Source organism: Centruroides sculpturatus, unplaced genomic scaffold (assembly GCF_000671375.1).
Source record: "Centruroides sculpturatus isolate CEXI.00-Female unplaced genomic scaffold, Cexi_2.0 scaffold88, whole genome shotgun sequence".
NCBI lineage: Eukaryota > Metazoa > Arthropoda > Arachnida > Scorpiones > Buthidae > Centruroides > Centruroides sculpturatus.
In genome coordinates, this window is record NW_019384431.1 from 1,108,222 (window position 1) to 1,114,276 (window position 6,055).

General features: G+C 32.7%; 1 long non-coding RNA gene across 2 annotated transcripts in view; it reads right to left on the bottom strand.

Annotated features, from left to right (window-relative positions):
- Positions 1-228: 228 nt before the first annotated feature.
- LOC111619751 overlaps positions 229-6,055 on the bottom strand; it is a 25,297-nt gene continuing 19,470 nt past the window's right edge. For both annotated transcript variants that reach the window (XR_002755811.1, XR_002755812.1), the window contains exons 2-6: positions 1,920-1,998; positions 1,714-1,796; positions 1,533-1,646; positions 431-478; positions 229-294 (exon numbers count right to left, since the gene is read on the bottom strand). This is a non-coding gene — a long non-coding RNA (uncharacterized LOC111619751). The remainder of the gene's footprint in view (positions 295-430; positions 479-1,532; positions 1,647-1,713; positions 1,797-1,919; positions 1,999-6,055) is intronic.

The following is a 6,055-nucleotide window of genomic DNA, read 5'->3' on the forward strand; positions in this document are numbered from 1 at the left end:
AGAAAAGGAGTCCTAAAGAAAAGAGATTTTGCACTTGGAAATGGTGTTATTGAATTCATGGAAGAGGGTAAATTCTATAAGTATTTAGGATTTCAACAGGCCAAACTAACAGAACATTGTTCCATTTGAATTTTTCCATAGAGAACAAATAAAATGAAGTTTGTAATATAAAACAATATAAATCCTTCGATAAAAGGAAGAGTTACAAATTCACAACTTTTCCATTTCTTCTTCAGTTCGTTGAGGCACTTCCAATGATCGATAATATGTTATTACCACAAGGAAACAAACAATCTGAAAATTATATATAAAATATCAAATACTGTATTCATATCTTTATATTATTAAATTAATAAAATTAGTACATTTATTTGTGAATAACTTTTATAAATGTAAAAATGTATATGTTACGTGCGTTGCAACAACTTACATGTAATCCTAGCGTAGCCAGAAGTACAGCCGCACAAGCAAGAAGGAGCTGCAATATATATTGTAGTAAAATTATCTAATCAGAAATTTAAAATTTTATATTTAATCCTAGAAATAATAAGATAAATTTTCCATTAATAAGAAAAGCTAACACGGACTTCCTAGACAGTTTCCTTTTTAAATATAAATATTAGGTGGAATGACCTCTCCCGTATTTCGACAAACTAAAGATCCACGGGGATAATTGCAGTCACTTCAACTAAGTTCAGAGACCTTCACACAATGCAGAATCCCAAGCGGGTAACCCCCCTCATACTCGATTGAAGTCCATCAGTGACCAAACGGTTCTGTTCTGAACACTGGGAGTTCGGTGTGGGTTCGAGCATCGCCAAGATGGGCTGGCGACGTGGAGTTTTCCGAGTTTTTCCACGTCTGTAACGCTTGAATAGGACCAGTTACCTTTAAAAAGACCTTACGGAAGGCATTCCCCTAGGCAGATCACCCAAGTGTTGCGTCACAATGCAAAATCCACCTCATCCTCAGTTGAAGTGTCCGGATCAACAGAACTCGCGGAAAATTCAGACAATCGTAGCCCGGACTCGATTTAGGACCCCTCCAAGTGGCAAGTTCCTGATCCAAACTGAAACTTTCCCGCTCTCGGAGGGAGATCGAGTTTGGATCGGGAGCTTCGGGAACATTTCTTCGGTGGTCTGTTCTGGATATATCAGACCCCGGCTGTTATCCGTCAACCATTTTGATTTTGGGCCTGATCAAACCCATATATAGATCAATTTTTTTGTCCCGATGGTCGTAGAAAAAACACAGCATCTTATCTTAGTATCCACAGAAAAAAAAATGTTAAAAGCCAAACAAAAAAGCAAGTTGACCATCTTTTGCTTCAGTCATCAAAACTGAATTTAATTTACTAGTCATTACATTTTAAAATTTTAAGTTTTAAAATAATAATTTTTATAAGTTTATTTGAGTATTAAAGGAGAGTATCAACTTTTCCATTATTGTCACTTTTCTATTAAATAATAAATAAAAGTTTTTAAAATTCAAAGTAAATCTTAAACATAACAATTAAGAATTAAAATTCTCACCGAAATCTCTCCAGACAACATATCCAATACAAAAAAGCCAATAATTGCGGCAAGTTGAGAGAGCATTGAAATCATCAACCAAATCATCCATGGTATTAAGGCCAAACGTTTTTTCTAGAAAATTATTAAAATAGTTTAAAGTTTATATTATTTTTACTTTACTTTGAAATATTCCACTTACCTTAATCACGGCATACACCAGAAGCAAACTGAATGGAAGGAATATTAAACAGAATGTTAAAGATGAAGCGTACACCGCAATAACTAAAATCATAACAATTATCTGTTTACTATTTCATTTACATGAAATTAAAATTTTCGATAACTTAAAATGAAGAAAGTAAACTATATTATAAATAGCAATAAATTTTATTTAAAAACACTTACAAAAATATTTTGAAGACGGATGAAATTCGGAGATAGACCAAATGGCAATGACAGTAATTAAACCGATTGCAGACACAACCTATAATAAATACATTTGCATACAGTACTTAATATATATATAGAGAGAGAAAACAGAAAACAGCAAGAGAAGTAAAAACTAAAAAAATGATCCACCCCAGATTTTTACATTTTTGAACTCGACCTGAAAACGTCGAGAAATGCAAAAATATTCGAAAGTTATTTTTGTACGTGTGGGTGTTAATGTGTGTGTGCGTGTGTGTGTGGGGGGCACTATTTTGTTTACCCTCTTTGAAGCTTAATAACTCCTTTGCCTTTTGTCAAAAATTTCAGAAATTTTGCAGGAGGGATGGGGAGATAAAGGGGATAGTGTCATATCTCGAATAGGGTGGGACTTAATGACGATTTTCCTCGTTATTGGCATTTACAATTTTTTATAAAACCCATCCTTACACTGAAAACGAGCAATTATTTTATTGTGATATCGTCACAATGCCGGGTTGCAATTTTTAATCATATTAATTAATTAATTTAATCTAAAATATATGTTCTCTACCTGAATTTAGTATTGTAGTGCCCATGTCCCATGTACGGTACATCATACTTTCCCTTTAACAACGGAGTCGTGCCGAACATCTAACACCTTACAGGGGAAAATTTTTGAATTGAAATAACATGACTTCTGGTTTGCATCGAAAGTTCTTATGTAGTTAAATTCGTAATTAAATCACAAAGTACTGTACATCAAATTTTTAATGATTAGTACTAGTCTGCATTTTTTGCAAAATTAAAGTAGGCCTAATCTATTAAAAAAATTTATTTCATGTTTTATTGAAAGACAGTTAAATCGAGAGTCACGGCAGTGATTCTGCGCCTAGTGAAAAAGACACTTACTATACATTTAGGAATCAGAGTTGCCGATTTTCGAAGGTCAATTTCTCCGCTCCCAAACGCGTATAGTAAGTCTAAATATCTCGTTCGAAATAGAATTGTTTTCTTAGGTAGTGTCAAAAATTTCAGATTTTTCTATAAAGGGGTTGCCAAAATATAAGCAATTGAAGAGTGCAAAAATTGCCAAAAAACCTGTATTTCCTTCTCTTCTTCAACCGGCACTGCAGACACTCCTCGGGGAAAACTACCGGGTCTAGAATGCGCAAATTTTAAACTTAAGCTTTTATTGTTATCAGTAAAGTTCTGGCGAAACATTCGGGTCGATAGGTCAACGTTTACGAGGGTTCTCCATAAAGATATTTTACTTTTATCGCTTAGTTTAACGCTTGTCAGGAAAAAATTGAATGGATACGAATGACTTTATTCACAATGTTATCCACAATAATGAAAGCTCAAATCTATGCACATTAACATGAGAAATTTCACCAGAGTTTCACCAAATTTCACCAAAATTTTCTTAAAGAAATGTTTTTATGTTTACTACTTAATACGATTAAAAATGTATTACTATTACATGTTATAGTATTAATTATTTTATTACTAAGTTATTTATTTTATATTAGGAGTAATATAAACTATTTTATCCTGTAGTTCATAATTAGATGTAAGTGATTTATATCGTTTTCTGACATCCAAAATCGATTATAATAAAGACTATTGTTTTAAAAAACTTTATTGAATTAGAAGAGTATTTAACACAAAAAATAGGTTTTGAAATATTAAAATAATGTTACATGTTTAACTTATCACACTACCCTTTTTTTTCCGAGATAGTTTTATTGAAAAACTAACGTTTTCGGCCTACTTTATAGGCCATCTTCAGGCTTAACGATAGAAAAAGAACATTGGCGTTCCATTAAATAGAATACATAAATTTAATTGCAAAAAATAATAACAAAAAAACAAGAAAATAACTGAAAAAATAATACAAATACAAATACAATAAAAAACAAAGTCAGACCTAGTAATAGAAGTAACTTGTAGTCTTGTCTTAGTTTATAGTTACTTCTTTCATCAATTATTCCTTAACAATTTACTACAATGTTTATTTAAAGTATTAACTAGTGCNTGTGTGTGTGTGTGTGTGTGTGTGTTTGTTTGTGTTTGTGTGTGGCACGATTTTGTTTACCCTCTTTGAAGCTTAATAACTCCTGTGCCTTTTGTCGAAAATTTCAGAAATTTTGCAGGAGGGATGGGGATATAAACGGGATAGTGTCATATCTCGAATAGGGTGAGACTTAATGACGATTTTCCTCGTTATTGGCATTTTACAATTTTTTATAAAACCCATCCTTACACTGAAAACGAGCAATTATTTTATTGTGATATCGTCACAATGCCGGGTTGCAATTTTTAATCATATTAATTAATTAATTTAATCTAAAATATATGTTCTCTGCCTCAAATTAGTACTGTAGTGCCCATGTCCCATGTACGGTACATCATACTTTCCCTTTAACAATAGAGTCGTGCCGAACATCTAACACCTTACAGGGGAAAATTTTTGAATTGAAATAACATGACTTCTGGTTTGCATCGAAAGTTCTTATGTAGTTAAATTCGTAATTAAATCACAAAGTACTGTACATCAAATTTTTAATGATTAGTACTAGTCTGCATTTTTTGCAAAATTAAAGTAGGCCTAATCTATTAAAAAAATTTATTTCATGTTTTATTGAAAGACAGTTAAATCGAGAGTCACGGCAGTGACTCTGCGCCTAGTGAAAAAGTCACTGACTATACATTTAGGAATAAGAGTTGCCGATTTTCGGAGGTCAATTTCTCCGCTCCCAAACGCGTATAGTGAGTCTAAATATCTCGTTCGAAATAGAATTGTTTTCTTAGGTAGTGTGCAAACATTTCAGATTTTTCTATAAAGGGGTTGCCAAAATATAAGCAATTGAAGAGTACAAAAATTGCCAAAAAACCTGTATTTCCTTCTCTTCTTCAACCGGCATTGCAGACGCTCCTAGGGGAAAACTACCGGGTCTAGAATGCGCAAATTTTAAACTTAAGCTTTTATTGTTATCAGTGAAGTTCTGGCGAAACTTTCGGGTCGATAGCTCAAAGTTTACGAGGGTTCTCCATAAAGCTATTTTTCTTTTATCGCTTAATTTAACGCTTGGAAAATATTGAATGGAAACGAATGACTTTATTCACTATGGGTACGTTTACTTCTGAGCTAATAGTGCTACTTCCGAACACCGGAAGTGACGTCATTAGCATGTGTATTCGTGCTTACATGTCCAGTTCGAAAGTAAACTCGAACGCTAACAAGAAATATGGCGGTTTCCTGCAAATAATATTGTCAAAGCTGCTATTTTAAATGCTACGTTATAGATATAACTATTTGATTCCGAATCGGACGAGGATGATTTTATTGTGGATATAATTGTAGAAAAATAAAAAAAGAGAAAAGTAAGATAAAATAAAAAAGATAGAAACTTTTGTTGAAGAGGCTCTACCTTTTTATAAGCCAACCGATTTTAAACAACCTTAGACTTACAAGAGAATGTTTTGAAATTCTCTTCTAAAAAATAAGCCCAATTATAGACACCAAAAAATTAATTCCTCTGGAAGACGACCCGTGTCTCCTCAAAAGCAGCTTTTATGCTGTCTATGGACATTGGCAAATCAAGAATCATTCAGGTTTGTTTATACGAAGTAATACTGTATATGAAATTAGATGCAGTTTATAAGAGAACTAGCTTTTGCCCGCGGCTTCGCTCGCGTTAAAAAGTATTATTATTAATTAGGTATAGTTTTTACGGCTTTACTTTTGTTTAGCGTGTGTAAAAAATTGTAAAATAGTCTAACCGACAAAACCTATACTTAAACCAAACAAATGCCAAATACAAAGCAGAGTCTATAACCAAAACTACTAAACCGAAACAAAGCAAATGCAATCCAAAATATGCCAAGAAAAGAACAGCCAAAATCGTCAAATATAATCCGCTAGAAATATTTAGGTATAGTATGTACTATTAGATACGGCGGCCACTCATCATCGGGTATATGTAACTCAGTGAAAACACAACGATAGCGCGTTTTAAAATACTACTAACGCCATCTATTGTCAACATTTAGAACTAAAAATTATTTTGTTCGTCTTAATTTATTCGTTCCATTAGGTACTGATAGGTTCAAACTAATACATTTACATCCTC